Source organism: Podarcis melisellensis (genome assembly GCF_964234715.1).
Source record: "Podarcis melisellensis genome assembly, chromosome: 13".
Classification (NCBI taxonomy): Eukaryota; Metazoa; Chordata; class Lepidosauria; order Squamata; family Lacertidae; genus Podarcis; species Podarcis melisellensis.
The window spans coordinates 26238849-26259110 of NC_138545.1; the positions used below are offsets into that span (position 1 = coordinate 26238849).

General features: G+C 40.9%; 1 protein-coding gene and 1 pseudogene across 2 annotated transcripts in view; one reads left to right on the forward strand and one right to left on the reverse strand.

The window, feature by feature from the left end:
• Nucleotides 1-20262, reverse strand: part of LOC309354852 (vomeronasal type-2 receptor 26-like) — a gene marked incomplete at both ends in the record, with an annotated part of 356212 nt that overhangs the window by 5517 nt on the left and 330433 nt on the right. The gene's annotated exons all lie outside the window — the stretch shown is intronic.
• Nucleotides 9916-15893, forward strand: LOC309356100 (olfactory receptor 12D1-like; annotated as a pseudogene). Its single transcript has 2 exons — nucleotides 9916-10237; nucleotides 15275-15893. The product of its transcript is annotated as an olfactory receptor 12D1-like (transcript).

The following is a 20262-nucleotide window of genomic DNA, read 5'->3' on the forward strand; positions in this document are numbered from 1 at the left end:
AGCTTCTAAGTGGCTTTTACCTCAGGTCAAATTCCCTGATTTCGCTTCCAGGCAAATACATCCACAGCCCAGTCCAGCTATTGGGGACAATCTGCCCTTTTACTAAGAGCTCCTCTGATTGTATTTCTGCTTGCTTGGACAGTTTAATCAATTTCAGATACTTAAATACAAGCAAATATTTACCCTGGGCAGCTTCTCAGATAAACTCAGCCGCTGGCTTCCTACTCCTGATCTGCACCAACGGATTTTAATAACACACTGGGTATTAACATACAGGCCTCAACTTTCCCCTCAATTACTCTCTACCCTTATTTATCACACTGACCTCTTCAGCTCCCTCAACCGTCAAAACTAGAAGTGCAGACTAAATTTTCTTGATCCATGACCCATATAATATAATCTTAAAAGTAATTCCCTCTAGCTACATAGGACACAATGTCTCTATGCAGGCAACATCCCACACTGACTCTGTTCAAGTGAGTTTATGCTGTGATAATGCCTCTTGCCTTCTAGTGGTGAAAATACTGGTGTGTTCTGTGGGTGTAAAAACTGCTTGGTTTTGTGTGTCTGGAATATAATGGAATGTCCATAGGTAAAAGTCACATCTCCTGTTCAATGCCCACTTTCATCTCTGTACTTTACACCCCTAGCATTCACCCCTGCAATTTCTCTTTAAGTGAAAAAATGTACCTGCCCATCATCAGCTGCCCATGATCCAAAAGATCATCAACACTTTTTTCTCAAATCATGGTGGTGTTTACAGCCATATCGCAAAGCTCACAAGTATCTCATTTTCATAAAACTATGCACACAGGTTACCTGTGGTGTCTTGTGGATTGCTGAAATGATGGCCACATTGGCAGAGATTTCAGAGACACATCCTCCAACAACAGCGACAAGTTTGTTCTGATTTTGACATTTGAAGTTAGGAGAAAATCTTTGTTGTTTAGAAAGCAGGCTCAGGGTGGCCTTATAGGTCATGCTAGCAGTGTAGCTATTAAGAATGTGGAATCCCAGAGAAATATTTGGTAAGATATTGGGGTTCTCATTTATCTCTTTTACAGCAAAGGCTAAGGCCAGGATGTGCTGGTAGTCCTTAGGCACTGAACTGCAATGTAAGTTACAGCTTTTTAATAAAACAACAGTGACAGAAGCAATGAAAAACACATTTGTATTCTTCATCCCTCATCCCTCATCCACATCCATTCAAGACTGCTGTGAAGCTAAAAGGAAGCAAACTCAAAATGAAATGAAAATAAAGTATCTCAGTTGAGCAATTAAATGCTCAAATTGTTTTGGGATCATACTTTTTGTTAACAAACTGCTGTCTTCTGTTGCTGTAGTATTTCCCATTGTCTACAAGCAACAGTGGCAACCAGGTAAACAAGCTGTAAGTAACCCAATGTATATAGACCATATATTCTCTATTTGTACATTATATTATATTTTAAATGAACAATTATTTAATATATTCCGGAGCCTTTTTTAATTTAAAACAGCATAAACGAAGAACAGAGCAATACAAACAATGAAGCTCCAACACCAAACTTGAGAACACTCATCATAGATATCAAATTCCACCTTAGTGATGAAAATCATTATCTCCCTTAATGTATTTTCACCATATGCATATAGGATTTCACATTAGTTTAAATTATGCATTTTGTGGATTCGTAGCTATATATATTGCTTAGGTCATCAACAATTTTATATGTATAAATGAGGAAGAGCATGTAAGGGACAGAATGTTTAAATCAAAAGGTTTTTTTACCGATCTTAAATGTGAAACACACTATAATACAATGTCATATTCCTCCTTGAGCATGTTCCTCCATTGTGCAGAAGAAAAGATAAACCAAACAGGTCCATTCAATTGTTTGGCAGTTGTAAGGGAATGTTTATTATTATCTTGTGCCCAGCAATATCACATAGAAGGCAAAATAGTTATTAACAACTCCAAGCATTGCCAACATGCTGCTTTTTCACAACCACAATAAATAAATGCAGTATCCTTAAATATGTGTTCCTGGTAAATATGGTCTTTACATATTACAAAAAAAAAAAAATGTGTGTGAGAGAGAAGGGAGAGCAAGGTGATGATGTCTTACATTGGTTCATCAGTCACAATCTGTGTAGGTGGTTCAATTAGAGAAGGTACATTATAGAGAAAGAGGACTTGAGAAACCATCCCACCAATAACAAGATCCCCTGGCTGGTAAAATTCATGAGGAATAGGGAGCGGATCATCACGTATGCTGCAATTAATGAAATGTGACTTGCATACAGTATGGCACAGCAGCATAAGCAGCAAAACTATCACCATCAGGATCCTGTTGACAAAAAATCCCTTCCAAATTTCAATTCCCATGGTACCCTCTACAGCATTACTTGTGGTTTTTAAAGGTTCAGTAGGTACGGCCTCAATCAAATAGTAGATAATACTATGGCTGCATTGATTTTCACCTTTGCCTGCTATAGAATGAGTATGCCAGTTCCTTTGTTTTCTAGTTCAGGGGTTCTCAAATTATTGTTTGTGGACCACCAGTGGTCTACATGCTCCGTTCAGGCTGTCCAACAGCATGTTTGTGAAGAATATTTATAATTTGAATTTTATACAATAAAATACAAGATTCAAAATGAAAAAGCAATAAAGTACTCTTAAAATTATGCAACCTCAACATCTTAAAATTGCTGCAAAAGGAAGACCATTAAGTGGTCTGCAAAGAACCTCAACAAGTTTTATGTGGTCCTTGGCAGGAGAACTGTTCTAGTTAATATTGTTCATCTGTTTCTCTCTTTGAACTGGATCAATAATAAGTTAGTGGAATGTGACTCTTGCTAATATCAATGGGACTCATAAAGTCTACATTCAAGTCTAAAGCTCCGCACTTTATTTGTATGTGTGTGGGGGGGGGGTTGTTTTTGTTTTTTTGGAAGAATAATTAACTTCTGAAAATATAGCCTAATATAAAGAGAGATAATCTAACGGAAGAATGACAGAGCCCTGCCTCTACCTAGATCTAATACTGAAGAATACAAGTGTTTTATAGCTTTACTTCAGACACTTGCTAACATGTGCTGAATGTCAATTGCATAAACTAGCAATTTTGACAGATATGATTATCATTCCCCAGTGTATTGTTGACTTCTGAAGTTCTGTCATGCATAACAAAACCGCTAGAAGATCTTTCCCAAATATTGTTTTCCCCATTTATTTTTACTGATAGTTAGTTTAATTAGTAAGAATCTTTATCAATGCCGTACTTAAAATGTTCATGATGTTTACATAAGAATGGGTTGGGAATGTTTCCTGGCCGAAGAAGCTGATACTCTAAGTGTTGTGTACTGTATGTATCTGGGAATAGGCTGGATATGAAGTTGTTACTATGATGCTAAGAAAATGCAGAAGCAAGAAAACACATGACTCAGGAATCTTTGAAAGTTACTATGTTTGGCTTGGCCCAGGTCCTTCAGTATAAATTGCTATTTTAACTATATTGATTGCTATGGTATATTTCAATCATTGGTGTTCAGATGAAATTAATTGAACTTGTATTTTCATTTTATGTGGCTATATCTTATAATTGGTTTAGTACTTGTAAACCACTTAGAAGTTGTTTGAGTCACTGAGGGCGATATATATGCAACCAAAAACACACATATGGATAAATTATTTCCAAGCCAATTAATTTTTGAGGACCCTCAAACCAAGGAATCATATGAGTTATAATTGTGTCTTCATTTGAGTTAGCATTACCCTGAACAGTTAAGTAGGAAAGGCTCCATTCAAATGCAGGAGATGTTAGCAATCTAAAGTGAGAACCAAATTAAAAGGAAATGTTTCTGGCCAAACTCTGCATACAAGAATTGAAGGACAGACATTTGCTTAAGCAAGTACCCATAGCTGAATTCTTAAGACATCCCTCTCACCAGCATTTCCAATAACTACATACACAAGCAGAAAGAAACATATGCACTCATGTTATTTTACTTTTTTCTGCTGATTAGTTGTTCCCTGGTGTTCAGCTCAGATCTGAATATAATAATTTAGCATTTAGGGGGAAAAGATGCAACCCAGTAATCCAGCACCAGAGGACAAGATGGAAAAGATCTCCACAGCTACCATATATTTTCCTTTGGTGCTTAGATAGGTGGGAACAAAGGACAACCAAACACTACAAAACACCAGCAAGCTGAAAGTAATAAATTTGGCTTCATTGAAACTGTCAGGTAGCTTCCTGGCAAGGAAAGCCAAGATGAAGCTGACAATGGCCAGCAAACCCATATAGACTAAGACACCATAAAACATGGCAACTGAACCTTCATTACACTCTTCTATGATTTCCCCATGCAGTGAGTGCATATTTGTATCTGGGAATGGAGGGGATGTACTTAACCAAAGAGTGCCGAGGGAAGCCTGAATAAATGAGCAGAAAAGGACAATAGAATTTGCCAGCCTTTTCCCTATCCATTTCCTCATCCTGGATCCTGGTTTGGTTGCCATGAATGCCAGAAGCACAGTAATGGTTTTTGCCAAAACACTGGAAAGTGCCACAGAAAACATGATGCTAAAAGTGATTTGTCGGAGAAGGCAGGTCACCTTTTGAGGCTGTCCAATGAAGAGAAAGGAGCAGAGGAAACAAAGCAGGAGGGAGATGAGGAGGATGTAGGTGAGAGTCCGATTGTTGACTTTGGCTATGTGAGTGTTATTGTGCTTCATAAAAGTCCCAAGTACTAATGTTGTGATCAGAGAGAAGATAATGCTCAAGATAATGGTCAAAGGGAAAGAAATAGTCAAGATAACTAAGATGAGCCCTAAATCTTCTTCATAAGAGAGGTAACTTAGGACCTTGGGAATGCATTGGGTTTGGTCATGGTTGGGATACTCATCTTCTGGACATTTCACACAGGCATCCATATCTAAAATAAAGGAAGAGCTGTTTAAATATTTTGGACATTGACCAATATATAGCTAAAGCATTGGTTCTTAACTTTTTTGGGGGGAGGGGGTGTCACAGAACTCTGATAATGTCATGATGATTTTTTCCTCTGGGGGAAAAATGCACATAAAGACTTAAACAGAAAATTTGAATTAAATTTAATTGATTAATTTAATTTAATTTAATTTCCCCACATAGACATATTCTAAAGACAATCTTCACAATGTTTCATGTTGTTTCATGAAACAGTAAAACATTAGGTTGTTTTGCTATGCTGACTATTTATTCTGTTCTTTGTTAAAAAAATTAACATAAGGCAGGTGGGGGGTGCGTTTCCTGACCAAAGAAGCTGATACTCTAAATGTTGTATATTTTATGTACCTGGGAGTAGACTGCATAATATGAATTTCAGAGTCCTGCAAATATATGTTCCATGTATTTTAACTTAGTCTAGTGACTAGCAAAGGATGTGCTACATTTTAAACCAATTACATATATATGCTTTGCTGGCTGTGATTCTTTGTTCTGCTCACTGTGGGCAGGGAAGGTCCACAGAAGTTATATTACAGGAATTTAATTTTGAGGTTGCCAATGCATAGATCTCAGTATCTAGGCTACTGGAATAGTCATATCCAGTTTGCCAGATGAAGAAGGTTTAAGGTGTTCCTTGCTGCTTACATCACTTGGGCTTCCCATTAAAGAGAAGGATCTACAACATCCCTAGATTTTGTACCTGTTTACTTCAGAAGGAGTACAACGCCCCCCCCCCCCCGAACAGGTAAATCTCCCAACCTCTAAACTTGGGAACTGACCAACCACCATGCCATTGCCCTACCAGCATTTAACTCATGGGTAGGCAAACTAAGGCTCGAGGGCCAAATCTGGCCCAATTTCCTTCTAAATCTGGCCTGCAGACAATCTGGGAATCAGCATGTTTTTACATGAGTAGAATGTGTCCTTTTATTTAAAATGCATCTCTGGGTTATTTGTGGGATATAGGAATTTGTTCATTTTTTTTCTTTTTCAAAATATAGTCCAGCCACCCACAAGGTCTGAGGGACAGTGGAACACCCCCCTACTGAAAAAATTTGCTGACCCCTGATTTAACTTCTGACATTTGGCCTTCAGTTAGCCCACCACTGTAGCCAGATAACTTTTTGGGTTGGTCACTGGTGACTGCTGACTTTGATGTAACAGTGGAATAGAGCTGAGTTCCAGCAATATACTGATGACTCCTTTCCCAATATACTTTCTCGCTCCCAACCTTACTTAGCACTCCCTGATTGGTGGAAGCTTACAAAACTAGTACTGGATAATTGTATAGTATCCCTGTCCAGTACCGGATTTACGTATAAGCTATAGCTTAGGGCTGCAATCTCTTGGGGCCCCCCAAATAATTCAAAGGGGAAAAACTGGATGTACTTTGATAAAATACATATTTTCTTATCTGCAAATGGCTTTAGGTACGTATTGGGTCCATAAATTACCATATAGCATATATTCAACACAAAAAACAGCGACAAGTTGTTGTTGACAAAGGACAGCTGAAGATATAAAGGACCCCATTACCTTTAGTAGCTTAGGGCCTCATCAAACCTAAATCCGGCCCTGCCTGTAACAACCCATCCTGGAATTTTACAGGACAGTTAATTTTACTCTGTGCTCCGGCATATAGAGTCATACCCCAGGTTGAAGGAGCTTCAAGTTAAGTATTTTCGGGTTGCGCTCTGCGGCAACCTGGAAGTAACGTAGCGCATTACATCTGGGTTTTGCCACTCGCGCATGCACAGACGCTCAAAATGACATCACACGCATGCGTGGAAGTGGCAAAACGCGACCCGTGCATGTGCAGACGCGCAGACGCGTCTTACGTTTATTTCAGGATATAAACAGGGCTCCGGAACGGATCCTGTTCGTATCCAGAGGTACCACTGTAGTCAACATCCAAGTAACAACACTGTTTATTGCTGTTCCCTTGCCTCACCACTGGGAGAAGGATAAACGGCAAACCTGTGAGTTCTCTCCTCATAGATTTTCTTTTTTAGCCTTCTAAGCAGGCCTAGATCTCTCCTTAACTGCTCTTACAGTTACTTCACTGCAACCTTTGTTTCCTCCCTCCTCAGCATATACTCATCCCCTCTTCCGCCCCCCCCTTTCTCCCTCTTTTTGTTTGGTCAATATCCAAGTCAGATCCTCTCAAGCCTTTTGCTGGCTGGTCTCTTCCTCTCTTACCTGCACAGCATTCCTCAACCCTGAGTGTCATTTTAACTCCCAGCTGCATTTTTATTACCCAGCTAAAAAAATGTGTTTGTTCTCATAATCCACTGCTGCACTTTGAGGTTGCCTAGCTTGGTGTCTGCATGTTTCTCCTCTCTAGCATCTCCCTGCACCCACCATGACTGCTCTCCCGCTTCACAATTGTCCATGGCTACTAGCCACAATTATTATTTTCTTCATCCAATTTCAGAGGCAGTGTGCATCTGAATACTAGTTGCTTGGAATGAAATGAAGCATGCTGTTGCAGTCACCCTGTGAACCCTAATTCAATGTGCAGCCAGGAAGGGCAGCAGGGCTCAGTGTTCAATCCTGGTGGATAAAGCTTTAGCAGCATGTTCCATGTGCTACCACATGGAAGCACCAGCAGGGCAGGCCCTGCAGAATCTGCCTTCCTCTCTTTCTCCACCCACCCCCCACTGTACCCTGACAACCCAGCCCTCCTGCCTTTTGACAGCACACACCCCTCCAAGTCAGCAGACCTGAGATAATGTTAATTAGAAGTTGCTTGTTGCATATGCAAATGGTTGATAAAAATGTGCCCCTTGCATCAAAATACAGTCTTGTGTTTTATTCCAGTGGGAGCACATTGATATGAATGATATGGGTGTTGTACCAGGATTGGGGGACTAAGGGTTCAAATCCCCACTCAGCCGTGAAGCACAGTAAGTGACCTCAGATAAGTTATCATCTCTTAGCCTAACAGAGTTGTTGTGACATTCACTCCTTGCACTCCTTGGAGTATGATATGGGTTGGGTTGTACTTTGCTTGTATTAACCCTGAGTAAATTACCTCATTTATTTACACATTTTCTCCCCTTGAGAGTAATTAACAGATCTCTTGTCCCTCCACTCACTGCAGTGTACTGATTTTATACAAAGGGACTGCATAAACAAGGACTGCTATTAGGTAGGAACGGCACCATACAACCACAACATCACCAGTTTTTCTGGAATACTGCTTTCCACTGAACACCATTGACTGAGAAGAATAGCTGGAAAAGTTAATGCTTGGTCCCTAAAAAAAGATGCAAGTATAAAGCGTATTCTTTGTATTCTTAATTTCTACTTTCCTTCCTCCAGTCTTCTAAAAGGAAACACTCCAGTGCTGAGCAATTATGTTTGGGTAAATACTATTGAAATATGAGCTATGTCCACACATTCCTGTGCTTGAGTCTAGTCAACTCCTGATTTACAACGTCTATTTACAGTGGGTAAAATAGTTGTAAAGGGAGTGGGATATAGAAAGGAAATTGGAGAAAAATTAGAATAGTAGAAGATGGTCTGAAATTGCTTCTGGGCTGAATATAGGGATAGGGAACCCATGGCTGTCCATATTCATTCATTCATTTGTTCATTCTGTTTGTATGCCACTTTTCCACACACAAAAGTCATGCTCAAAATAGCTTACAACAAAGAAACCGGGATGCATTTCAAACACTACAAAAACAATTTCATCATAACAGAGCAAAACAATAACATAATAACAATTTAATAACAACAATTTCAACTTCATATGTTCTTGGATTCCATTTCCCATCTGCCCCAGCTAGCATGGCCAATGATCAGGGATAATGGGAGCTGAAGTCCTACAACTTCTTCAGAAAACATCCTTCCTTAATTCCAGCATGACTTCTTCTTCCTTATGTCTTTGCCAACAATGAAGGTGCTCTGTAACTCAATAATAATTCTATCTGGTCAAAGAAAGGAGTGGTCATGGAAGAAGATCTGCCAAGTCCAAATCTATCAGTCTCATAATAGCAGGGCAGTAGCAGGGTGGAAGGGGAGCATTACTACTATTTTTTGTCATTACTACCACTGGAGCATCAAAGAAGTAGGGGAAAATAATTGCTTTGGATCCACTTTGACAGCTCTGTTAGAGTGTGGCTTGCCTTGTTTTCCCAAGCATCAGATGCTTCCCTGTATCCTATAATGGGGAAACAAACATTTATAACTTGGGGAGAGGAAGTGGATGAAAAGAGGTGCAAGGATTTTAGAGTGAGAAAAAACTGCACTTGATATGCACACCAATGTCACATAAGAATACAAGAAGAGTCCCACTCAGTCAGGCCAAAGGGCCAACATAGTAGAGTAGCTGCTCTCACAGGGCAACCAGACACCTATGGGAAGCATACAACCAGAATCTGAGAGCAATATTCTTCTCCCACCTTGTGATTCCCAGCTCCTGTTATGTACAGGTAGTACAAAGCTGATTAGGACAGTGATGGGTATGGGCATGAAGCATCAGAAGCATATTTTTACTTGGGAAACTGGTTGGTGGGCTTGACTTTGTAGCACCCAGTGTCTTTGTTATGTGTATGCAAGTTCTCACTCTTCATTTAAGAGCCAACAAGCCCAGCAAATCATTGTAGGCTGATCTTTAGAGCAATTTGCTAATATGAGAAGATTGGGGCCTGAGGAGTCAGCAAAGATGAAGAGATCAGCTCTTCTGTACTCACCCACCCCAAATCTTATGCATACCCTTTAGCATAGTCAGGAATTTAGATTTGGCAGAGGATCCTACCTGTGATTTACTGTGGCCTATGAAACCGATTTCTATTTTTGATGTTCTAGACTTACTTATCCTTTCCCCCATCCACCTGATTTACTTCTTTCTTTGGCTTCATCTTTGCTCATTTACAACTGAAACAGCCTGTCATAATGATGCTTCCTTGCAATATTTCTGCCTTTATTTTCAGTGATGGAGAACCAGACAAATGTGAATAATTTTATCCTCATGGGTCTGACTAATGTCCCTGGGCGGAAAACCTTCTTCTTCATCATCTTCTTGTTTGTCTACTTTGTTATCATGGTAGGGAATGCCATCATTTTACTCATAGCACTGATTGAGCCACGCCTGCACATCCCCATGTACTTCTTTCTTGGGAATCTCTCTTGCCTTGACATATGCTACTCCACCGTCACTGTACCAAAGATGTTGACAGGCTTCCTCTTTGGATACCAGAAAATCTCTTTTATTGGATGCATGACACAGCTTCATTTTTTCCACTTCCTGGGTAGCAGTGAGGCTTTACTGCTGGGTGTCATGGCCTATGACCGCTATGTAGCAATATGTAATCCACTGCGTTACACTGTCATCATGAACAAGAAGACTTGCCTTTTCTTGGCCATGGCTACCTGGACCACTGGATTCCTCCATGCTCTCATGCACACCATAATGACATCTCGGGTCCATTTCTGTGGCCCCAACATAGTCCAGCACTTCTTCTGTGACATTAAACCCCTTTTGAGATTGGCGTGCTGTAGCACCATTCTTAACCTCCAGCTCCTCAACATAGTTACAGGCCTAATTGTTGTGCTCCCTTTCCTCCTAACATTTCTTTCATACACCTACATCCTCTCCTTCCTCTTCTTAAAAGTAAAGTCTAAGGAAAGCAGAGCAAAAGCCTTCTCCACATGTGCCTCACATATTACAGTTGTGACTCTTTTCTATGCAGGGGCGATCTTGACTTACGTTCCCCCCTCCTCAGGAGAATCCCTAAAGCAAGAAATCATGGTCACCCTCATGTACACTGTTGTCACTCCAGTTCTGAATCCTCTGATTTACACTCTAAGGAATCAAGAAGTGAAAACTGCTATTAAGAAATTAATAAATCAAAAGTGCAGAGCGTAAATAGGGACTTAATAGTTTGTTATTTCCCTTGTTTCAGAGAACTGATATTGGCCATGGAAGGTCATAAGATGCAGCTAGGCACAGAGAATGTCAAAAGATCCTCATAAGCACTTTTAGGCTTTCCTGTGTTGAACTAAGGGAGGGGGCAGCCAAATCTGGATTCTTTATTGGTGGGTGGGATATTTTCATGCAACGGGCATGAATTTTCTAAATCTTTTTATCAGATCAAATCCACAGTCTTTTATATTGTGTCTTTCCAAGCTACAGTAAGTAACAATCTGTTGGATGGATCTGGTCTCTGAAACTGGTTCAACCTCACAAAAGGTCTACAATAGGGATATAGAACAATCCAGATGCTGTTGGACTGTACCTCCAATAATCCCAGACATCATTGCCAATAACCAAAGAATATGAGAGTTGTGGTCCAAGAACAAATAGAGAGCTAATGCTTCCCATCCTTGGTCTACAGACTTTCATAATGAATCGTTATGGTGATTCCCCTTTCCTGTACACACCTAAAAATGTATGTAACACACAGAAAAAGCCAACATGCCTTTAAAACATGAATACCATGTGAGCATGCCTGTAGGGCTTGTCTGTAGATCATAGGCAAGTGTATACTCTATGGCCAAACTCTCTGCTGCAATGTAATGCAGGTAAGATCTTTGGGGTAGATCTTGATTGATGGAAGGAATGGTCCTTACTCAATGTTGAAAACAAAAATTATTTCATTGTGGGATAAAGGGAACTGATATGCCTCTGTAATTTCATCAAAAAGAAAGGGAGGAAGGAATGTGACTGTATTTGCATTGCCAGAAGTATGTGTAAATGGTTAGTTTTTGGGAAACAGCAATCTGTGTTGCTGAAGAGATATCATACTGGCAGGTCCAAAAATCATTGTACTGGCAGTAAGGGCCAAAATGCTCTCACTACCCTATTTTCAGTTTATCAAAAGAAGCATGTGCATATGCAGATCATATCCAGTTCAGATGTGATGCAGCAGTTGGAATTCTACCCTGGCAACTGAGATGACATTTGAGAATAAAACCAAGAAGCTAGGAGCTGATCCAAAGCCCAGATCTGATGGAAAGAGGGTATCATTGTAAGCAGGTATAAACAAATAAAAGCAACATTCAGCTGAAAAAGCAATCTCTTGGGAAAATGAGGGGCTCCTGTGACACATTGGTTACAGAACATAGTTTGTCTAGGCTAAGATGAGCAAATCTGTCAACTAAATTTCCCCTCAGTTTCTCATTTTTCCAACTTATTTTCACTTTCCACATTTCCACATCAGTTTGCATTATTTAAAGTTCTCGTGAAAATTCTCCAATTTCAGTGTGAATTTCTCCTGATTGCCACATGTTTGTATGCGATTTCTCCTGATATACCATTTCCCCCTACTATAATAGAATTTTGTGTGCTACTTCCACAAATATGTCACTTTACACTGGTGTATGCATTTTTGTACATATTACTTGGGTGATATTGCTAAATTCAAAGAAGTTGCCATTTTAAAGCATGGCTGTGTTTTGTTTTGCTGATTGCTTCACAAAGTATGAATTATTTTGCTTTTTAATGAGAAATTACCCACAAATGGGTCTGAACTGTTGGAAAGGAGGCAATGGTGTGGTGTTCCTCACCCAATTTGTATAATTCAAGCAAGAAAGAAGGTGAACTGTGCAGTGAAATGCAAAGTTGAGTTATTGGGTGGATTCTTGATTTGGCACCCCAACACCACCTTTGATAAAGAGGTGTCAGGGACTGGACTGAGGGGGATGAGACTGAGGAGGAATGGTGGATACTGCCCCCTTTCTCCTGAAGCTGTGGTTTGAGGAAGGTCACAGCTCAGAGACAGGTGAACAGAAGAGTTGGGAGGTGTTGGGAGAAGAGAAGGGCGAGACAGAGACACATTCTCACAGAACAGCATTTCTGACGCCCCCTCCTTCTCCCAGAACCTGGCATGCATTGAAAGTGGAAGAGCAAAGGACTCAGAGACAATTAGACCCTGGCGGCCACTGTAAGGTGAAGTGCTGTTGCTAGGAAGGGAGGGAGGAGGAGCTCAGTTGGAGCAACACCATTAACTTAAGAGGCAGTGTACAGAGCCCTCTTGCCATGAATATTGAATAAAGACTCAGTAAGAGCTTCCTTGCCTACTTCCTTGACTGTCTACTGTGAGAGGGGAAAGGATCAGAATTCAGTGAAACCTGACAAGAGGCCGTGTTTAGACATAATGGTAGTTGCTCAGATGACAGTTTAGGTTGGCCCTACTCTTGTTTTAGGGGGTTGTAAGCTTCTGCCTGAGCCTCCAAAGGAAATGCGTATCCCATTAAAGGGATCTGGGAGGAGGTGCTACTCTTCAGACACCCAGGCATGGGCTAGGGCCATAGCACTCCTTAAGACAGTTCTCCTGTGGGGGTGACCCATTTGGATGTACTGTATGTTACAGGTCCTCCTCGTCTCAGGAGCAACCCCCTTTGCAAATACTTCCAGCAGCTGGGCTGGGTGTTAATGGTTATACCCAGTGTGTTTGCCAAAACTATTACATCTGTAAATAATAATAGTTGTGGCCTTATTTGACCCCCAAAATTATTATTGTCTATTGATTGGTTCTTTTCCTAAATCAGGGGGCATCAGGGAAGTGGTGGTGCCTGGGCACATGAGGAGAAAATCTGTAAGCAGCTTCCAAGGTGCAAATACAATTACATTATGATGGATTCTGTACTCAAGAATGTGGGTCTCATAAAATAATATTCTAAAAATAAAATTGGTCATTAAAAACATCTTGGCAGAATTTATTGATTCTACAAATTGCGTTCTCAAAAACACAATTTATATTCTCAAAGGCACACAGTGTTTATTTTCTCAAAACCAAGAGATTTATAGACTCTATTCCCACATGAAGAGGTACTAAATTAATGAATGTAGCTGATTTCCCCAATGACAGCCAACAATCTTTAACAAGCTGGGCACATGTTGGCTACTAAGTCTTAGGTGTACACATTCACGTGGGATCACACAGCAATCAGAGTGTATTTCTTTTGTCTCCTTTAAATACTTCCTTCATACCACTTAACATCAGTCTCATGTTCAATCATCTAAGGGAAAAGCGAACTCATCAAGGTAGGCGCCGTCTGCAGCTTGAAAGAACACACTATATAGCTGGATGTTAATATAGCAATTTATGTCCATCCAATTCTTTACTCCCAGGGTGAAATTATGCATGTTTTTGCTTACAGCCTGCTTTTGTGAAAACTGCAGCTGATAAACGTGAGTAAAGAACACAATAGAAAAATGAAATGCTTATGATGATAAAGTAAAGCAAAGGGTTGAAACTGGTGCTAGTGCTAGTAAGATAAGACCATTTGAAGTTAATGAACATAACTTGGGTTCAATAATTTAAATGGGTGTTTGCTGCAACTCGAATAACTGAATTGGCAAACATTAATTAATTGGTAAACATTAATCTTGACCAATGCTATCTGTAACTATTCTTTGTCCAAATGTGGATTTCAGATGATCCTGAAAGAGTCATACTTGAAGGAGAACACAGGTACAATTTTGCTGTAGTTATTTATGTAATGATTTGCTAAAATGTGAGTGTCTATTTCTGGGGGTAGGAGGGGATGGCTCTACGACTGGGATGGCGATAAAATTGTCCCTGATTTGACCAAAAATACTGTTTCTTGACTGCTATTCATCAGACAGGTTTGAGGGTTGTGCGACACCTGGGCACGCAAGTAATGATTATGGTTGTAGGAAAAATAAAATCATTTCCCTATAAAGAATGTAAGTGGGTTTAGAATTAGACTGGGGTTTTATCTGCTTATGTTTGTAGAGATTTCAGACACAGTCATACCTCGAGTTGCATTTGCTTCACATTGCCTTTTTCCAGGTTATGAACACTTCTGGGTTCGCCTGTTCGCGCATGGGCAGAAGTGCTCTATCACGTCACACGCACAAGCAGAACTGGTGTTCTACTTACGGACTTTTCAGGGTGCGAACGGCACCCCAGAAGGGATCACGTTTATAAGTAGAGGAACCACTGTATAGGTAAATGGCTTGAATGGTACTCACCTACCTTTCTTTCTCCCTGCTGTCTTTTAGAGATGAAGAACCAAACAGAGGTGAGAGAATTCATCTTGACGGGCCTAACCAATTTCTGGGCTCTTCAGTGTACACTCTTTGTCACCTTCCTGATGCTATATTTAGCCAGCCTATTGGGGAATGCATCTATTGTGCTTGTTGCAATAGTTGAACCAAAGCTGCACACTCCCATGTACTTTTTTCTTGGAAACCTTTCCTGCCTTGACATCTTCTTTACCACAACCACAGTTCCAAAGATGCTAGCTGGTTTTCTGTTGCCAGTCCAAACCATTTCCTTTGGTGGTTGCATGGCACAACTCCACTTTTTCCATTTCTTGGGCAGCAGTGAAGCCATTCTTCTTGGAGTAATGGCATTTGATCGCTATGTAGCAATATGCAACCCTTTGCGTTACTCCATCATCATGCGCAAGCAGGTCTGCCAAATCTTGGCAACAGCCACATGGTCTACTGCCTTTTTTCATGCCCTGATGCATGCAGTGGCAACTGCCCGTTTGCCCTTCTGTGGGCCCAATCACATTGAACACTTTTTTTGTGAAATCAAGCCTTTGCTGAAACTGGCCTGTGGAAGTACTCACCTGAATCTCTTACTTCTTAATATTGTAACCAGTTGCATTGTCATGGGACCTTTCATTGCCACACTCCTCTCCTACTTCTACATTATCATTTTTCTTCTCTTCAAAGTACAATCCCAAACTGGTCGGCAGAAAGCTTTCTCCACCTGTGGATCCCATTTGATGGTGGTTGGATTGATGTACGTGCCAGTGTTGTTTAACTACATGCTTCCTTCTGTGGGTAATGCTTCTCAAAGGGATATGATGGTGACCCTCATATACAGTGCTGTTACACCAGTTTTGAACCCACTTATCTATACATTGAGGAACCAGGAAGTCAAAACTGCCATGTTGAAGATTCTGGGAAGAAGGTTTTTGACATTTCACTGAAAAGAAATGATCAAAAGAGGCTTTATTGGTTTGTTCTTGTTTTTATTATATTTTTGTGGTTCTTTGGTGTATTTTTATGTTGAGAATCACCCTGAGATCTACAAATGCAGACCCTCCAAGTGTCCCTAATTTCCAGGGACATCCCTGATTTAGAGAAGCCATCCTGGTTTCTGATAAGATCCCAGAATCTCCCACTTTTCCTTACGACGTCCCTATTTTCATTGGAGAAATATTGGAGGGTATCTGACCCCTGAGCCATGTGAAGGCAATCTGTTTAGGAAAGGTTTTTTTTAAAATGTTTTATTATGATTTTATGTACCGTATTTTTCTCTCTATAACACACACCTGACCATAACACGCACGTAGTTTTTAGAGAAGGAAAACAAGAAAAAAATATTCTGAACGAAACAGTGGATGTATGATTTTTGTGGTTCATGCTGTGGCCACAGACGTGTTCTGACGGTGAGTTTGGGGTAGCCCAATGCAAAAATCCTGAGGATCCATGTGGATCCATGCTTTGTAACCATGTTTTAAGTGGGGAGGGAAGGGAAAGCATTCAAGGGACAAGGAGCACGCATGGGGTGTGTGGAGAAGGATGCTGCTAATAATGCAGGAGATGGGTTTAAGGGGAGAAGGAACACGCGTGGGGTGTGTGGAGAAGGATGCTGCTAATAATGCAGGAGAGGCTCCTCTCCTCTCCCGCTTTGCTCCTTTAAAACAAGCAGGCTCTGCTTCTCTCCCTCCTACAGAGTATCAATCCTAAAGTCGCAGGGGCGCTGGGAGAGCGCAGAGGTGCTGGAAGAGTGAACGGGAAGCAAGAGAAAGAGAACAATCCCTCACACACACACAGACACACAGATTATCAATCCTAAAGTCGCAGGGGCGCTGGGAGAGTGCAGGGGCACTGGGAGAGTGAACGGGAGGCAGGAGGAGGAGAACGATAGCTCAAGCACACACACACACAGCCCCTACAGTGGCTAATCCAAAATCGGGCAGCAAAAAACTGCAGGCAGGGACAGAGAGCACGGGGTTGTTTTAAAGCAGCCAACTGGACAGGAGCCGCTTACACTCATGTAAGCGGCTCCTGTCCTCTCCCGCTCTGCTTCTCTCCCTCCTCCCCGGCTGGGCTCGCTGACAGGAGCCACTTACACCCGCTTTGCTGTTTCAAAGCAAGCCACGGACTGCTCACAACTGCAGCAGATTCCCCCGCCATCCGTGGGCATTCGCTCAATAACACACACAGACATTTCCCCTTACTTTCTAGGAGGAAAAAACTGCGTGTTATGGAGCGATGGAGCGAAAATTACGGTATGTTGGGAGCTGCCCAGAGGCAACCCAGTAAGTTGTGTTGGGTATATATAGTAAAATTATCATTATGGAATGGGATGTCCCTATTTTCATTGGAGAAATTTTGGAGGGTATGTAAATGAAGGGTGGTATAAAATTTAATAAATAAATGTAAATAAATAAACTGAGGAACTTTGTCTGAACCTTACATCACTTTTAAGAGCCTAACAGAACAATCATAGTATTTAACAAAAGCATGTTCCCAAAAATAGTCTTGATAACATTATAAACACATTTCCAGTTTAACTCAACACAAGTCCACTATAACTTAATAACTCCACCACAACTTATTTGGTGATTTTCAATCAAGTATTGAAGTTTCATACTGAGCTCACCAAAATTATGTGGATGGGAAGGCAAAAAGGAAATGAAAGTTGGGGTGAAATCTCCCTATTTGCAAAAGTATTATGAGACATGATAAAATCAACCAATATGATATATTCCTTTAGTTGTCAACAATACCCATTTGCTGCCTACAAAGAACAAACTGATGAGACTTTCCCAAACTAATAAATGGATACAGATCTGATATATAAAAAAGGCAACATGAAGAAACCAATGGGTAAAAAAGAAGAAGGATTCACTGTTACTGGCCTGAGAAGAACTACAAAAGAATTTCAAAGATGGACTCCAGCATGAAATTTCATAGCTGGAATTCATCAGCAAGTTTGCTTAAACAAGCTCAAAATTTTCTCTCTTACTCTAGACAATATCATATAAAACAAACAATTAACATACCATCTCAAAAGACCTTATTAATCATTTATGTTTTCAAAAACAAAGGAATTCTCATATGACATGAAAAATCTCTAAAGGTTTTGGTTTTTTCTCCTAAAGGGAGGTTGGTTTTTCTTTTCCAAAGGAGGGTAGATGTGATAAAATGAGCACTCTCAAAAGTATACAAAGAAGCTATATCTCTCCTCTGCTTTAATATGAGTGTGGGCAAACTCATGATAACATCTTACTCTGGTTCTGTGGATTTTAATCTATTTACAAGTTGAATATCTAGACTGAAAGAAGTATATAGTTTGCTAAAGTAAGAGCTGCAGCAGAAAGCAACTTTTTTTAAAAGATAACAAAAATGCATTCAGTATGTGGATCCCTTAACTACAGGGTTGCCATATTTCAAAAAGTTGAGCTGTTTTTAAACAAACTCCAAGATTATTGAGCTTTTCTTTCTTTCTTTTTTTACAAAAACGCAAAAAACTCACAATTTTCGGTCAACTTATCTAAGATCCAATATAAAGAGCCTGTTGGAAATGACCCTGGGACATCAATTCCATCTTTGAAATCCCGGTAAAGAAATCCGAGGAAAATCCAGAAATAAGGTAAAGGTAAAGGGACCCCAGACCATTAGGTCCAGTCGTGACCGACTCTGGGGTTGCGGCACTCATCTCGCTTTATTGGCCAAGGGAGCTGGCGTACAGCTTCCAGGTCATGTGGTCAGCATGACTAAGCCACTTCGGCAAACCAGAGCAGCACATGGAAACGCCGTTTACCTTCCTGCCGGAGCGATACCTATTTATCTACTTGCACTTTGACGTGCTTTCAAACTGCTAGGTTGGCAGGAGCAGGGACTGAGCAATGGGAGCTCACCCAGTCGTGGGGATTCGAACAGCTAATCTTCTGATCGGCAAGCCCTAGGCTCTGTGGTTTAACCCACAGCACCACCCACATCCCATCTACTTAGCAAATTTCAGATACCTTCATACCTTATTCTCCCCTATGGGTTGCATTACAGAAATAAAGGAATAAATGAGTTAAAAATTAGGAGTACAGTTCACACAGTGAAAAAAGTGGAATAGATGTGGGAAATGATACAAAGCATGATTTTTACAGTCTGCACATGTAAATCATGTCTCGTTTTCTGTCTCGTAGTAATACTGTTGTGCTAGTCTTCAATATTAACAATTACTTCAGCAATTAACAATTGATCTTCAGCAATTAACAGTTTTAAACACTTGTCTCCATGCCAAGTAAAAATCTTTATCTGATTAAATGTTGCCTAATAACTATGGGTAATCAGTTGGAGATGCAACTTGATGGAGCTGTACCAATATAGAATGAGTATACATAGCTATGGGCAGATCCGCACTGTACATCTAAAGCACAAGTGGTGCACATTTAAAGCACAGGACTTCTCCCAAACAACCCTGGGAAGTGTAAGTTCTTAGGAGTGCTAGAAATGGTAGCTCTGAGATGGAGTAGCTCTGTTTATGGTTGCCAGAAGTCCCTGTTTCCCGGGGACAGTCCCCGGATTTACAAATCTGTCCATGGACAAAATCCGTCCCTGGATTTCATTGAATGTCCCCATATTTATATTTTAGGTGTTGTAGATTTATTAGCAGGGAGTGAATGTTGTGTGATTGGTTCAATGGCACAAGACACATCATATGGGGACCTCCGGCAAGGCAAAATGGCGGGCACCATGGCAGCGGGCAGCTCCTGAAGCCAGCCAGAGCCAACTGCGCTACCAGGTTGGCTCTGGGCTGCTGAGACTGTCACTGCCACAGCTACTGCCAAGGGGGAACTGGAGACGCCTGGCGCATCAACTGGGGAAACCGCTGACACCTCCAACCCAAATTGAGCCTGGAGTGAGAGCACTTGGCCACCCGACCGACTGCCCAGGAAAACCCCAGAGCTGATGCAGAGAGAAGGAGGAGAGGAGAAGGAGAAGGAAGGGAGAGAAAGAGGAAGGAGAAAAAAGAGGTGAGCCCCGACCTTGCTGCACTGCTGCTGCTGCTGCTGAAGAGGAGAAGTAGGAGAGCACTGGGAGGGCAAGGACACATGGCCAAGCCCAGTCCCAAGCCGAGCCTACTCCACAGCAGCTAGCACTCCAAGAGAGCAGGTCGGGGCCTAGAGGAAGGCCATGTGACAGAGGAGGCCACAGAAGAGGACATATTACTTCTTTAAAATAATAATAATAATAACTTTTTTAAATAACCTTTTCCTCTTTTCAAAAAAAAAAAGTGTCCCCGGATTCTTTGAAAAAAATCTGGTAACCTTACTATAGTTCCTACAA